The sequence below is a fragment of the Schistocerca cancellata genome, chromosome 2 (assembly GCF_023864275.1).
Source record: "Schistocerca cancellata isolate TAMUIC-IGC-003103 chromosome 2, iqSchCanc2.1, whole genome shotgun sequence".
In the NCBI taxonomy this organism is placed as follows: domain Eukaryota; kingdom Metazoa; phylum Arthropoda; class Insecta; order Orthoptera; family Acrididae; genus Schistocerca; species Schistocerca cancellata.
Window position 1 is genome coordinate 21,835,661 of NC_064627.1, and position 16,733 is coordinate 21,852,393.

A 16,733-nucleotide genomic window follows, 5' to 3' on the forward strand; every position below is an offset into this window, starting at 1 on the left:
CTTGTGACTGGTTTGGCACAGCCTGCCGTGAATTCCTCACCTGTGCCAACTGTTTCATCTCATAGTACCAATTTGCATCCTGTGTTCTCAGTCTCTGTCTTCCTGTACTGCTTCTTTCATCGATAAACTGAAGTATTTCTTCTGTTATCCATGGTTTCTTCACAGTTACCTTTATTCTACCTATTGTTTTCTTTCCAACTTCTGTGACTGCACTTGATAGAGACATCTATCCCTCTTCAACTCAACTGCCTACTGAGTTAGTCATTATCACAGTATCTGTAGCCTCAGAGAACTTACTGTTTCTCTTCAATCTTTTGTACTTCCTTCTCTCACTTCCTTGTGCACTGATTCTTCCTTACTAGTCTCCTAGTCTCATGAACTTCAGCTTGCTCTTCATCATTACTAAATTGTGATCCAAGTCTATATCTGCTCCTGCGTAAGCGTTACAATACAGTATCTGATTTAAAATTATATATCCAAGCTGTGACTGCCCTAACTACAAAGCCCTCTGCAGAGAACCAAATTAATTTTTCTCCTCTACCTTCCTACCACCAGGCCCATATTTTCCATACCTTTCTTCTACTCCCTCCCCTAAAACTGCATTCTAGCCCCCCTTGACTATCATATTTTCATCTCCCTTTACATACTGAATTGCACATTCAATATCTTCAAATACTTTCCCTACCTCTACCTACATCTTCATCTTCAACTATTGTTCTCAGTGTTAGTTTGCTGCCAATTCTGGTGAGAACAACCCTATTACTTAACTGTTCACAGTAACTCACTCTCTGTCCTACCTTCCTATTAACAAGAAGTCCTAAGCTTGTTATACAATTTTCTGCTGCTGTAGATTTTACCCTATTCTCATCTGACCAGGAATCCATGTCTCATTTCACTTTGTTGATCCCAGCTATATCTAGATTGAGTCTCTGCATTTTCCTTTTCAGATGTTCAAACTTCCGATATTCCATGCACCACATCATAGAATGTTATCCTTTTGTTGGTTATTCAATCTTTTTCTCAGGGTCACCTCCCTCTTGGTAGTCTCCTCCCAGAGATCCAAATGGGGGCTAGTCCGGAATCTTTCGCCCATGTACAGATCACATATCTTGTGGTTACACATGAAGTGTCTTAAATGCAGTGGTTTCCATTGTCATCTGCATCCTTATGCCATTGAATACTGCTGATTCTTCCATCTTTTAGGGGCAGTTTCCCATCCCAAGGGCAAGAGAGTATCCTGAACTTCTTGTCTGCTCCTCTGATCTCTTTGACAAGGTTGTTTGCAGAATGAGGGTAATTCCTTATGCCAGAAGTCATTGGCTGCCATTGCAAGTTATTTTTATTCAAAATTTAAGCAGTGGGGAGGCTTGAACCCAGGACCAAGGATGTTTTCATTACTAGTCAAAGACAATACCCTATACCATTAGTGGTTCTATATGAGCCATTTCTCTTACATTACATGAGATGTACATTGATGGTAGCAGTATTATTTTACAGTCTGTTGAGAACAGCAGTTTTGTGAATGCTCTCATTAGAGTTTCGTGAAAAGATTGTCTTCCTCCTTCCAGGGATCCCCATTTGAGTTAATAGAGCATTTCTGTAATACTCGTGCACTGATTAAACTGACTGGTAACAAATCTGGCAGCAGCCTTGTAATTGCTTTAGTGTCATCTGGCCTGGTAGGGATTCAAAACACTCTAGCAGTACTCAAGAATGTGTCATACAAGTATACTTTCCTTGCAACAGCTGACATATTTCCTGGAGGCAGTACCTATGGGAGCAAACATTTCTATTTCTGGCAAATGGCTCACAGTAACCTCCAAAAAAGCATAGCCAGTTTCCTTCTATGTCCTTCTCTGATCTGAGATTGTGTCCCATGTCAGATGACCCAGTTATCAATGAGACATTAAACCCTGATCCTTATTTTGTATCAGAATGCAAATTCACCTGAAAAGTTACTTAAGTTACAGCTGATTGGCCAGTGCTACCTTCAGGTGATGAACTCTGATTACTGCCAAAAGATGCAATAAATATAGCAAGACGAGTTGTGTGTGTGGAAACTGTGTCCAGTTACATTGACTTTTTAAACTCTTTTATTTGTTTGCTAACCAGCTTTTGAACCATAAAAATCGTAAAAATACTCACCTTAATCCCACCAACTAGCTGGACTTTGGACAAAGTATGAAGTGTCTGTAAATTTTAGGTAAAAATATTGTGAAGTGATTGGTCACTGTTTTCACTCGAAGAGGTTCTTTACCTCATGATGGTGCCAATGGAATGTTTTTATGTAATGATGTCTTGCTGTCTTAAAAAATGATAGTGATGTTTGTAAAATCTGCATCAAAATGTTAAAAAGAGGTACCCTGTGCATTGAGTGCAAGTGCAGGTACCACAGTACACATGGAGAAACAAATCTGAAATTGTAAAACACGAACATGAGTGGACATGCTGTCAGTGCTTAGTAAGTGCAGTGAAAAACATGTAAAAAAATCTGCTCACCAAGCAGTGGCAGGGGAAAATCTATATATAGGGTATGGAAATGTGCAAGCTTTGGGAGACAGTGGCTCCTTCTTCTGGCAGAAAGGCCAAAGGGAAAATAAGTGGGATGGAGGAAAAAGATTGTTGAGGTTTAGGAAATGGGAAGAGTTGTGGAAGTCACCCAGACCCTGGCTGTTGGGAGACTTAATGAATGGGCTGAGAGGGAAGGTTAACTGTTGGTTTCCACACAGGACAAGATTTGAAACCCAGAAGGTAGTTAAACATTGTCAGCATGGAAGTAATCCTAGACTGAAATTCCCATCAAGTCTGATTAGGTGCAGCCAGTGTGCCCATGATCTAACCCTGCTTTATAAAGCTACTACTCTATGTGTTTTTAAGAAAAAATACAATCAGGCAAATAAAGCTTTTAAAACTGAAATTGGTTACTTAAAGAGGCAGATTAACAATAAAGCAAAAGGACAGTCTGATAATATAAGTAAGGCATCCTGGGAGTTACCGTATTTACTCGAATCTAAGCCGCACTTTTTTTCTGGTTTTTGTAATCCAAAAAACCGCCTGCGGCTTAGAATCGAGTGCAAAGCAAGCGGAAGTTCTGAAAAATGTTGATAGGTGCCGCCACAACTAACTTCTGCCATCGAATATATGTAGCACATCACAGGCATCCTTTGTAGGCACAAAGATAAATACTGGCACCAAAACCTCTGCGTCAGTAAATAAAATTAAAAAAAAAAAAATTGGAAGACGAGCTTTTTTTCTCTGCCCGAGTTTCGACCACTGCTTTTTCATACATAATCCAACGAAGTAAATACAAATTCCATATTGTTCATCTTCGAATTTCAATGTACTACGAAAATCCGACTGGTAATACTGGGATTTTTGTCAATATGGCCAACTCTACGTTCTGAATTTTTTCCTACCTGTGAGAAGAGATGGTTGCTAATAGGAACCTGATGAAATGTGAATCACATGCAGTATTCTCTTCACCATAGGAATAATACGAATGTAAACATTTTGCCATGTATTCTTTCGTGTTTGCTTCTACCTCATTTAAATCCTGTCTGCCAAATAAACTACGAAAGTAGAGTGAGACAACAGCAAACGTGGAAGAATATACGTATCGTGTCATGTTTATATTCGTATTTCTCTTATGCCTAATAGTGATACAGTCAGAAATGAAGCACGGCAACTGACTAGATTTTTAAATCTAAGATGACTAATTTCTGTGCAGAATTTGATGTACTAAAGAAGCGGCCGCAAAGATTTTCAAACGGAGAAAAATTTTCGCCCAACTCTCGTTCAGAACATGTTCTATCATACGCAGTCTATTATTTGGTTCTTGTTGATCATTATCAAAGAAAGCAGCAGTGTAAGTAACAACAAATAGCAGTGTCTTGCCATTGTTTCGCTAATGAGACGATTCCTCTCTTTTTTAAATTGTAGGCGGCGGTAATGCGCACAAAAGCAAGCCATGCCGCGAGCAGCGACAGGCCGTAAACACGCACTATCAGAATGCGGCAAACAATGCATGACGCAGTATAGTAATGCATTTTCAGCTTAGAGTGACTGACGTAAACACCTATAACATAGAAAACGACACTTATCAGATCAAAGCAAACAAAATAAGCAATCGATTCAAACCAGACGAAGCACGTGAAAAAGGAAGGGTATCCGTATAAATACGGACGGAGCGCCTGACGCATAGCAATGGCTACCTGGTAAAGCTACACTGCTAAGCTTTCAACTCGAACTAAACTACTGTAGTTATATCATCATTAATTCGACCTAAATTGTGTCTCATATTACAATGGACCAACTTTGTTTCGATTTGGAGGTGCGGCCTAAAACTTTTCTTCCCCCTTGAATTTCGAGTCTCAAATTTCAGGTGCAGCTTAGATTTGGGAATTTTTTTTTTTTGTCCTTTATTTCGAGTCTCATTTTTCAGGTGCGGCTTAGATTCGAGTGCGGCTTAGATTCGAGTAAATACGGTACTTTTATAAAGGGCGCAAAATGAACATGGGACCATTCAGCATAAGACTTGATGCTAATTTCATGAAAAACCAAGATAATTATGCAACATTTTTAATAACTGTTTCACTGCTTCTACTAAGAAGCCAACCTGTGTTGTGGATGCACAGACTGAGGCCCCTGTCACCTCACTAAATGTTCAGAATTTGATTTTTTAGAGATGAGTGGGTGGGAAGTATGCAAGGTAATGTGATAGTTAAAGAAAATAATTTCATATGGAGGGGATGGCTTTTCCAGTGAAATTACTAAGGTGTACTTAAAAGGAACCTCAGAGCTACTTGTATATTGTATGTGTGTTGTATCATCTCCTACCTTCCAAACTCTGCAGAAGTTCTCTTACGAGACTTGCAGGAATAGAACTCCTGGAAGAAAGAGTGAAAAATTGATTCTGGATACATTAAAGCTTCTACAGAAAAGATCCTATTCATTTTTCCTCTAAGATAAACAGTTCACATGTTGTAGAGGATCGAAAAATCACAGATTATTAAGGCCAGGTTCTTATTCAAATAAACCAAAAATAGGCAAAGTTTTTTTTTTTTTTTTTTGAACACACTGAATGGATATTCTGGGGATTATGATTGATCATACTCTGAACTTTGTTTTAGATTTTCAATAAAAAATAAAAGTAAAGTAATTATTATTTGATAAAGGGCCTGCAAGTTTGAAGTACACAGACTGCACACAGCATCGCTCTGCAGGAGGTACTTGAAATCAAAAATTGATAACATCAATTGATACTACATTAAATTTGTGGGATGAAATAATGTTAAATTTCGTGATATGGTTTTTAACTCAATCTCTAAGTCTGGTTTGTGGGGGTTTGTTTCACTCTTTATGGTTTAAAATAGTTAATACTAACAAATTTCACAATTATAGGTATAAGCTCCCAAGAAATGTGTTTACTTTTTAGGGGTCAAAGGTCGAAGTTAATAGGTTGAATTGTTTATTTTATGCTGCACACAGTTTTGAGAGATCATTTCTTGAGAAAAGCTTCTGTAAAGTTTAGTGAAAACTTTTATTTGTAATATTAGTTCAGTTTACATAAAAACTACGTGGTGTTATATATTTTTGGTTTTGCTGAACACAAAACTGAAATAATATTTTCAAAATTCAAAATGGTTAATCCAATATAGTGGATAAAAATTTATGTTTTGACCAATTTTGATCATTTGGTCAGATTTGACCAACTAAAAATGTTTTTGTTACTTACATTAGTCTGTAATTCTAGGACTGTATATCAACCCTTCTTCTAACTTGAGTTGTTCCTGGAGAGCAATTCCCCCATTCTTCTTGGTGGGAAAATACAATCTGGCTGAGCTGGATATGCTGTGTTCGACAGCCTGCACATGTTGTTTGTCAACTTTTTCAGTGAATATGTCTGTATACATTATGTAATACAGATCATTTTGTGAATGTACGTCAGAACATGACAAGTTTTCTACATGAGCTCGACATCTCCAGCTGAAAGTGTCTCACAGCAGCAATAACACTGCTTTGTACAATGAGCTGTAGAAACTTTTGTTACACATGGATTAAAAAATCATTTTGTCCCAACATTCTAGGCAAATATACGTTTCAAAAAAAGCAAAAAATGGAACCTATTGACCATTTAAATTATAATCTGGCCTTGAAAATAGTTTTTTAATGGCATAAAATTAATGGTTACTGTTAAATCAAGTTTGTAATAACAAATATAAAAAGTGATTTCTACTCATGAATGTAATACAGCTGTATTAAGGGATAAATAGTGTACTGTGTATGGACAGGTTAGATGGGGTGGGGGTGGAGGATATAAGCACGAGGGAAGGTAGTTCGCGAGATTGTGCTCATTCTCTTCCCTCCATCACAGGTCTGCATACTGAAGAGTGAGCAGGTAGTTCCCCAATCTGTCTATCCCACTAGATCTCAAGAAGCAATTACAGTGTGTTTCACCAAGTGATACTGACCCTCCGCCTTATGAAGCACTGCTGATGCTATGTGCAGACATGGCCGGAGGGTGCTTATTTTCCACAAAGTGCATTAGCATTGCATGAAATACAGATATGAGTTACTAACAATACTAACATAAGAAACCCATATGCAAAAAAAATATTTAAATCCCTGCACACCATTCTACACTGCTAGAGGGGAAATTGATTCTTAGTCATCCTGTACAGCAGCTGTAGCATCAGAAGACAACTTTCCTCACCACATCACCACAAGCCCTGCTCGCTTTTCATTTTTCATGCAGACTACACTTCCCAAGTATTTTCTTTTCAGTTCTCTTAAGTGAAGGGACAAAGTAACTTCACTCAGCTTGTGTTTATGTAGTGGACTTATTTTCAGTTTATTAAATGCTTAGCCTATGTATTTGGAGTTGGTATATGAGATATTATGTAAAAAAAGTTGAACAGCTGGAGCAATCAATGATTTGCTACACAAAAGAGCCTGTTTGAATGTAGCATGTCAATATCTATTCGACAGAGCTCCTTTCATTGTCTCCACTGTCGAGGGTGAGGTGCTTTCCACAGCATGATGGGTATCAAATATATCGCACAGCCTTAGCTCTCTCAGTGTCTGAAGAGTTCCAGATGCTTAAATAGGCTCCTCTGCAACAGAAGTAACTAGGTTTTTTGAAACTTTGTATAACATAAGTCAAGCAATGTGTTGCAGCAAATCACTATTCTAGACTTGAACACAGTTAGTCCCATTCCTTCAGACATATTCACTCCCAGCTTGGAAGATATACTGTGGATATGTTGTGAGTGGCTCCATTCAGTGCAGCCTACAACTGACAGCAGTTCTTGAATGGAAGAGATTCATGCAACCTACCAGTAATAGAGTTAATGGTGAGAGAAGTGTCGTAACTTTCTGGTCCTTCATTAATTCACTAACAAGTCACTACAACACAATTACATCACTTTACAATATGCTGCCAATGATAGACAACAGCAAGGATCCCCATTTTCCAGACAAATCCCTTTCCCACCAACTCTACAAAGATCACTAACAACTACTCCCTTAAGAATTACACACTTCTCAACCATTATTTATTGGAACATATTTTACATAAAAGCTCACATAAAAACTGCAAATAGGTACCCATATAAGAGAACTGGATAGGAAATGTTGGGGAAGTGTGGTCTGTCTGCAAAAATGAAAAACTACTTTTAATTGTCTCTGATTTTTCAATCCCCTGCAATGCAGAAACAGTTAGTCCTAGAGAAGAAATGAACAGGACTTTTTTGTAGGAAATTTAATGTACTTTAATTTTGTACCAGGTAACATTTTTGTTAGAAGCTGCAGTTTTCAAGTTATTGAAGAAACATTATTTTAAAAAGTCAAACACCTCCTCTCCCTTCCCCACCCCACACTGCTCACACCCCACCAGCACAGGTTTTTAGTATATTGTTCACTACCATTACTCCTAGCACTGTACAAAAATTTGTGACTACACGATTTTCCCCTCACTGTTTTTCCTGCATTTACTGGACTACACCTACATCATTATTTACAACAGTAGAGAAACAATGTACCACTGTATAAAAAGGGGAGTGAGGAAGATGTCTCTAACTATAGACCAATATCACTAATTCCCACCTCTAGTAAGGTATTTGAAAGCAGTATCCTGCCCAAGCCAGGTTAGTGCCTTTTTCACAAAACACAGACTGCTTATAGTTTCTCAGCATGATTTTAGAAAAGGCCTAAGCATGACAACAGCAGTTACCCAGTTATGAAGTATACTCTCTGTTGGACCAGAGGGTACAAACTGCAGATAAAATTTTAGACCCAACAAAAGCATTTGACACAGTACATCATAGGTTATTTATAAATAAGTGAAGTCATATTACATAGGAGATTCACACATGCTTGTTATTGCAACATAATTATTGAACCATAAGCAATGCATTAAATTGAAATACAAATTACGTAGATGGAAGCTATCAACCCACCAGTGAAACTGTAGTGCAAGCTATACCTCTCGGCTCAGTCCTTGCTCTCTTTCTCTTCCTCATATTCATGAATGACATGACCCATCCCCTGTAACTCCCATATTACAAGCTCTGTAGATAACATCTCAGTCTTATTCCGTAGTAGAAAATGTAAGGAGCTAGATTCTTTTGCTAAAAGTAGGGTAACATAATTAACAAAATATTTTAACTATCAGGGCCTCAAGGTGAATGTTACAAAATCTCACTTATTGGCATTTAAAACAGGGAGTTCTCATCATCATACAACTGTAAATATTGCATGTAACATCTTGGTGACAGAAATTGGCAGCTGTGATTTTCAAGGTGTATACATTGACAAAAATCTGTAGTGGACAAACCACGTTAGCTTTGTATGTGGAAAGGTCAGTAGTGGCTTATATCTCCTTTGCCAATGTGCAAATATAGTTCCTAGTCTGACAGTAAAAATAGTTACTAATGGAACAGTTTACCTCTTTATTAAGTATGGGATTGAATTATGGGGCTTTGCATCTGATGTTCACTTAAAAATAATATTGCTGCTACAGAAACAAGCAATAAGCTTTATACATGGGATAGGCTGTATAGAATCCTGTTGTGAAGTGTTTGTACAACACAAATACTTGACAGTTTATTCTTTATGCATATTTAGATTACTTATACTTTTCTATGAGTCACCCAAGTGAAGTTACCAAGTGCAGTGATGTAAATGAGTACAACATGAGAACAGAATATAACAATTTTGGATAAGAATGAAATTTGAAAAAAAGATGTTTTTATTTTAACATGAAATTAAAATATTTTCCTAAGAAAAATGTTTGTGTTTTTTGAATGAATTTCAAGACAGTACTTGTGGTATGAACCAGTAGCGTATGAGTTGTAAAGTAATAAATGTATAAAACAGATTTAAGGTCCAATAATTATAGTATGCAACATATTTTGTAAATGTAATTATTGTTCATATTATTTTTTCCAATGCTGGCAAAAGCCATCTTCGTGCTGGCTCCATGCAAACAAAATGGACACAAATGAAGGAATAAATAAATGAATAATTTTAAGCACAGTCACAATATTCGCCATCTAGAAATGGGTAAGATAAATTTACATTATAAAGTTGAAACAACTATTACATAGCTTTCAGAGCCATTAGTTTCTTCCACAGAGGGGAATCAGGAGTAAGTTTTAAAAGGTCAGGAAGGAGCAGCAGGTCACTTAGACCCCAGACTGATGTAGGGCCTCCTGTCTTGAGGATGAGAAGAGAGTGTAACATACAAGATGTGATAAAATGTAATGGGAATGTTTTAATTTTGTGGGTTGGTTTTATAAATCTGATTTTTCAAGAAGGTACACATGTTCCTGATGTACATTTGCATTTTCAGCAGTTTTGAATAATTACTTTATAGTTGACAGTCGAAAAGGTTACAAATGTTTTCAAGTGCTTGGTGAATTTTTACTTTCAAAAAAGATGGATCAAAGAATGTGCATTAAATTTTGCTTGGAAGATGGAATAACATGTAACACCACATTAAAATTGTTGACTGTGGTTTTTGGCAAATCTGCTACTATTAAGACAAGAGTTGACAAGGGGTATAAATGTTTCAGAGAGAGTTGAGAAGAGGTTGGAGATGATGATTGCCCCGGACACCCTAGCACATTAATTGTTGACAACAATGAGGAAGAAGTAAAGAAAATGGAAGGAGTAAAGAAAATGTGTCTGAAAATTAATCACCATCAGAGAGGTGTCTGATGATGTCACCATATCATTTGGCTCACGCCACTCAATTTTTTAAGACGTTGTAGACATGAAATGTTTAGCAGCAGAATTTGTTCTGAAATTGTTGAATTTCAACTGAAAATGACATTATATGGATGTTGCTCAAGAATTGCTGAATTATGTCAACAATGACCCAAAACTTCTAAAGAAGGTTATAACAGGTGATGAAACATGGGAATAGGGGTACAATGTCTAAACCAAGGCTAAATCATCCCAAAGAATACTCCCTGAAGAGCCAAGACCGAAAAAGATGCAGAAAGTTTAATCACATGTGAAAGTTGTTCTCACTGTTTTCTTCAATTACAATATGATAGTGCATCATGAGTACCTGCCTTATGGTCACATGGTCAGTAAGGAGTACTAGCTGGAAGTTATGTGCCATTTGTGTGACACAATCCAAAGAAAACAACCAGACTTGTGGCAAAACCACTCATGGAAACTGCTCCACGATAATGCTAACACTCACACCTTAAAGCTTTTTTGTGATTTTTTTGTCATGAAACAAAACTGTTATGTTACCTCAGCCACTGTATTTACTGGATGTGGCCCCTGAAACTCCACTCTATTCCCGAGTCTGAAGAGGACCATGAAAAGATGTCCTTTTGCCACCATTGATGAGATAAAAACTGGATCACTGAAGTGAGTTCCAGAAGTACTTCCAAGATTGGGAAAAGCGCTTGTAGAAGTTTATTATGTGTGAGGGGGATTACTTTGAAGGGGACAAAGTTGATGTTGATGAATAAATAAAGATTCTTAAAAAGAAAAAAAAATCAGTTACGTTTTGGTCACACCTCATACTGTTTCTTGTCTTACTGCAGCCTTTGGCCTGTGGTCTGGCTGTTGCGGACATCTGAGCCATTTTCCAGTACCTGGTGGAAGGTTGCCTCGCCCAGCCCAGAGTTAATGGGTCAGCGTTTCTGTAACCCATTTAAGTAGTTTTTTGGTTGGAGCTTACTGTGATGGCTTTTAGGTTAGTGGCATTCATAAGAAGGCAGGAAATAAGCTTGCAAATGTCCTCCTAGGAAGCAGCATTTTGCAGAGATGGACTGTTGTGGTAGTAGGAATTGATCAGTGGAAATGCTTCCATTGCTGAAGATGTTTTGCTGGGATGTCTGAGTGGATAAACAGTTTAGCAGAGCTTCTGGCAGCTCATGAAATTTATGAGGCCCACAGGAGGGAAGTAGTGTGCCTTCTAGAATGTAGTTGGTATGTTATGGATTTAACATTTTTTAACTCTTTAGTTAGCGATTATCAAAGCGTGTTCTTGTGTGCAGGTGTGAGATCCTGATTTGTTGTTTTTTGGTTTTATAGGGGAGTGGCATTATGTGCTGAGTATGTAAAGGCCACCTATCTGATTGTAGTTAGCTGGCGATTATTTTGAATTGCAGAGATGGACTTGGCTAGCACTAATTGAAACCAACAGTTGCTTCTGTGACCACTTGATGTGTGGTGCTTTTATGTAACTTTTCATCTGTTGGCTTTGGACGGTTATCCTGCTTTTTGTGTGGATATTATCCACAGAATTATTGGGAACCAGCTGGAGACAGTGTATTAATGGAAATGTAGGTTTCCAGTCCTGTGGTTGTGTACTGGAATCTTTCCGAATGCAGCTAGTTAGCTACAGAGCATTAATTACTGGATTAGGGGTAGTGCAAAGGTGAACTGTCTCAAGGGTGAAAGAAAGGCTAGCAGCCTTATTTAGACAGATATTAATAGTGCAAAATGCACAAAATTGAACCAGGTGTGCTGATTAATATTCCCTAGTAAGTCTTCAGAGCGATCACATAGTTTATCTTGTGTGCCACACTTCACTAAGAATGGGAATGCCAGGTACAGTACACATCACTAAGAGTGTGCCTTGATCTGGACACAGCCATGAGTAGGACTTCGAGTGATGCCATGACCTCTCCAAGGAGGAGATGAAAGAATGTTCCAAGAAAAAGATCCAGACCCAAATATTGAACAAGCCTGTTGGCTTCATGACAAGTATCAATTTTCTTTGCAGACAGGCCTCTAATCTCATGGAATGACACATAGACTACTGTTTTTCTATTATATATATCTGTGTTGTCATGTAGACAGTAAAACAGCAATAGAGTATGAACAACAGCTAAGTAATAGAACTGAATAAGCAGCAGCTTTATAAAAGTAATGACCTCCCATGTGCAGGTAGAAAGTAAGTGTCTGTTTGACATAGATAGTATTTCCTAAAATAAATGGTTTGTTTTATTGAAATAAGATTCATTACAATCCTTGGAATTAAAAAAATTGATATTACATTGCGAATTATACATAGACAACAGCATCTTACACTGGTTTCTCCAGTTGTTTGGGAATGTTTTCAACTGACGTAAAAAGGAACTCTTGTGGTACACTGATGAGAACATGCCAGATGTTGGATTATCCTGCATACATTGTTTCGTCCAATAGACTTCCTCCTTCACCCATCCCCACAAGAAGAAGTGCGTAGTATAAGATCTGGTTCAATGCTGGCTACTCTTAAGGACAGTGGAGACCCAACTGACATAACAGGAAATGATAGTCAAACCAAATGATAGTCTGATTGTCAGATGTGGTGGGGCAACATCTGGCATAAACATGACGTCACTGATATTGCCATACGTGGATACAATTGCCCCAGCCAAAATTTCCCAGAATGGCAAAGTACCAGCATGAGATCACAGTGTTCAAAGAAGGAAAAGACCCATACGTTGTTTTGGTGTCATACCACATATCACTGTCATCTTAGGGTGTGTCACATTTTCACAATGGTGGCATGTGGAGAATATTTTGCCCAGTAATGGGAATTAAGGTATTTTACAAATCCTCCATATGAAATGCAAATTTATCACCCCAAATCATATATGAAAACAATTAGGGAGAAACCTCTGGACTAGAATTTTCCATACTCCAGCCACTACTTACGCAGAAAGCCCTTGCAGTAATATGGCTTCCTCAAATGAAATTCCAGCTTTATTTTAATGACATTTTGGATCATGTACTGCAGTAGATCACTTGCAATTTTTTTGCAGTTGAACATTTTCCGTGCTGGGCACCCATTTATCTGTGATATGGTTGCCTTGGGATGACCATTTCTTACACTGTCAATCATGTACCCCATAGCCAACAGTTTTGTATGGCATCTCTTGATGGTTCTTGCAAAGCAGTGTGGAGCTTGCATATAGTGTGCCACCATCTCTGTACCCCAGAATGTAACACTTCATTCTGACAGACCACCTGAGCCCACTCATGCACTGACAGGCTTCTAACCTTGACAGACAATTTCTACCAATGCAAAGAAAAAATATCATTGATTTTAAACAAACATAGTCATATTTAGTCCAGTTTCTACATATTTAGAATAGGAACTTACTCCCACCTTCCCCCTTCTGTCCCCCCATAGTATTGCTATGTTACATTTATCCTGAGTAAAGACAGATAGTGTATAGTAGTTTAATAATATATAATAATTATTAATGCAGCTTTGAACAGTTACAGCTTTTTGTTAATGTGTGCACTCATTTGGAAGCTTACTAGCAGAGATTCTTCCTGGTCATCATTCAAGAATGGAACAGATTGTTTTATACTGATTTTACTTTTCTTAAAAATTTCCATGTTCTTGAATGGTTCACACAATACTGGATGAGTTTTTCTTGATGAATTAAATGTAAGCACAGAGGTATTCATCTCAATGGAACTTATTATTTGCAGTACAAATTTATAAAGTACTGACAATGAATCAGGGCCAAAGTATTGTTCTATATTTAAAAAAATTGGTAAAAATTAATAAACAATTTTACTCCGTGTGTTGTATTACTGTGATTTATCTATTTCGTGCTGATTGTTATAGAAGTTCTAGGATCATTTTTAATTTGTGTCAGCACTTCACACATCTTCAGTCAAGTGAAGTGAGATGTGATGAAAATTGGTGGTTCAAATGGCTCTGAGCACTATGGGACTTAACATCTATGGTCATCAGTCCCCTAGAACTTGTTGTTGTTGTTGTGGTCTTCAGTCCTGAGACTGGTTTGATGCAGCTCTCCATGCTAATCTGTCCTGTGCAAGGTCCTTCATCTCCCAGTACCTACTGCAACCTACATCCTTCTGAATCTGCTTAGTGTATTCATCTCTTGGTCTCCCTCTACGATTTTTATCCTCCACACTGCCCTCCAATACTAAGTTGGTGATCCCTTGATGCCTCGGGACATGTCCTACCAACCAATCCCTTCTTCTTGTCAAGTTGTGCCACAAACTTCTCTTCTCCCCAATCCTATTCAATACCTCCTCATTAGTTACGTGATCTACCCACCTAATCTTCAACATTCTTCTGTAGCACCACATTTCGAAAGCTTCTATTCTCTTCTTGTCCAAACTGTTTATTGTCCATGTTTCACTTCCATACATGGCTACACTCCATAAAAATAGTTTCAGAAACGACTTTCTGACACTTAAATCTATACTTGATGTAAACAAATTTCTCTTCTTCAGAAACGCTTTCCTTCACATTATCAGTCTACATTTTATATCCTCTCTACTTCGAGCATCATCAGTTATTTTGCTCCCCAAATAGCAAAACTCCTTTACTACTTTAAGTGTCTCATTTCCTAATCTAATACCCTCAGCATCACCCAACTTAATTCGACTACATTTCATTATCCTCGTTTTGCTTTTGTTGATGTTCATCTTATATCCTCCTTTCAAGACACTGTCCATTCCATTCAACTGCTCTTCCAAGTCCTTTGCTGTCTCTGACAGAATTACAATGTCATTGGTGAACCTCAAAGTTTTTATTTCTTCTCCCTGGATTTTAATACCTACTCCAAATTTTTCTTTTGTTTCCTTTACTACTTGCTCAATATACAGATTGAATAACATCGGGGAGAGGCTACAACCCTGTCTTACTCCCTTCCCAACCACTGCTTTCCTTTCATGCCCCTCGACTCTTATAATTGCCATCTGGTTTCTGTACAAATTGTAAATAGCCTTTCGCTCCCTGTATTTTACCCCTGCCACCTTCAGAATTTGAAAGAGAGAATTCCAGTCAACATTGTCAAAAGCTTTCTCTAAGTGTACAAATGCTAGAAACATAGGTTTCCCTTTCCTTAATCTTTCTTCTAAGATAAGTCGTAAGGTCAGTATTGCCTCACGTGTTCCAACATTTGTACGGAATCCAAACTGATCTTCCCTGAGGTCGGCTTCTACCAATTTTTCCATTCGTCTGTAAATAATTCACATTAGTATTTTGCAGCTGTGACTTATTAAACTGATAGTTCAGTAATTTTCACATCTGTCAACACCTGCTTTCTTTGGGATTGGAATTATTATATTCTTCTTGAATTCTGAGGGTATTTCGCCTGCCTCGTACATCTTGCTCACCAGATGGTAGAGTTTTGTCAGGACTGGCTCTCCCAAGGCCATCAGTAGTTCTAATGGAATGTTGTCTACTCCCGGGGTCTTGTTTCGACTCAGGTCCAAACTAGAACTACTTAAACTTAGAACTACTTAAACCTAACTTACCTAAGGACATCACACAACACCCAGTCATCATGAGGCAGAGAAAATCTCTGACCCCGCCAGGAATCGAACCCGGGAACCTGGGTGTGGGAAGCAAGAACGCTACCACACGACCACGAGCTGCGGACTGAAAATTGGTAATCACCTGAGAACCTAGTCTTAGAAGAAGAAAGGAAAAATTTGGATGCAAAGATAGTGGCAAACAAACACTTTTTACAAAAACTTGATTGTTTATTAAGTTTCAAAACAGCAGTTGTAACAAGGGAGATTTTTTGATCATTACTGATTTTTTTGAGATGATGTTTGAATTGCTTGTATAAAGCACAATTGTGTAAGTAGGAAAAATATTTTCAGGGGGGAATAAACACATATACCAATATTCAATCTGCTTGTAGCTACCTGTCAGCAATGTGCCAATATTAAATGTAAATATTTATAAATATTATATGAGCACTGGTCACCACTCGCAGCACAGAAAAACAGGAACACAAAGATATGAAACTTCTTGTGCAACTATTGCTTAGGTATGCATGCACATACAACTAAAATTATTTGCTGCAGATAGAAATTGATTAATGAGTTTCAGCGTAGCACTTGTGTCATTATGTTATTTTATCCTTCCTGAGTAATAATACAATTTTTATTTGAACAATTTTAACCTTCATGCTATTGCATATGTTTCTTCTCACTGTTATATCAGGATGAATAAGTTTTGTCTGTGGTGAGATTTATCCATGAGGAATATTACCTTCAAACAATTAACAGTCTTATGTTTTCTTAACTTTCAGTTCCTGCAAAATTCTCCACACACTTTACAAATATTACAGTACCAAAAGGAAGCACTGCTTTTCTTAACTGCACTGTGGCTGCTGACAAACCAATATCCATTACCTGGTACCAAAATAATCATGAACTTAAAGCTAAACAAAACCCAAAAATAAATATTAAAGAAGATAATACAAGCAAAGGAATAA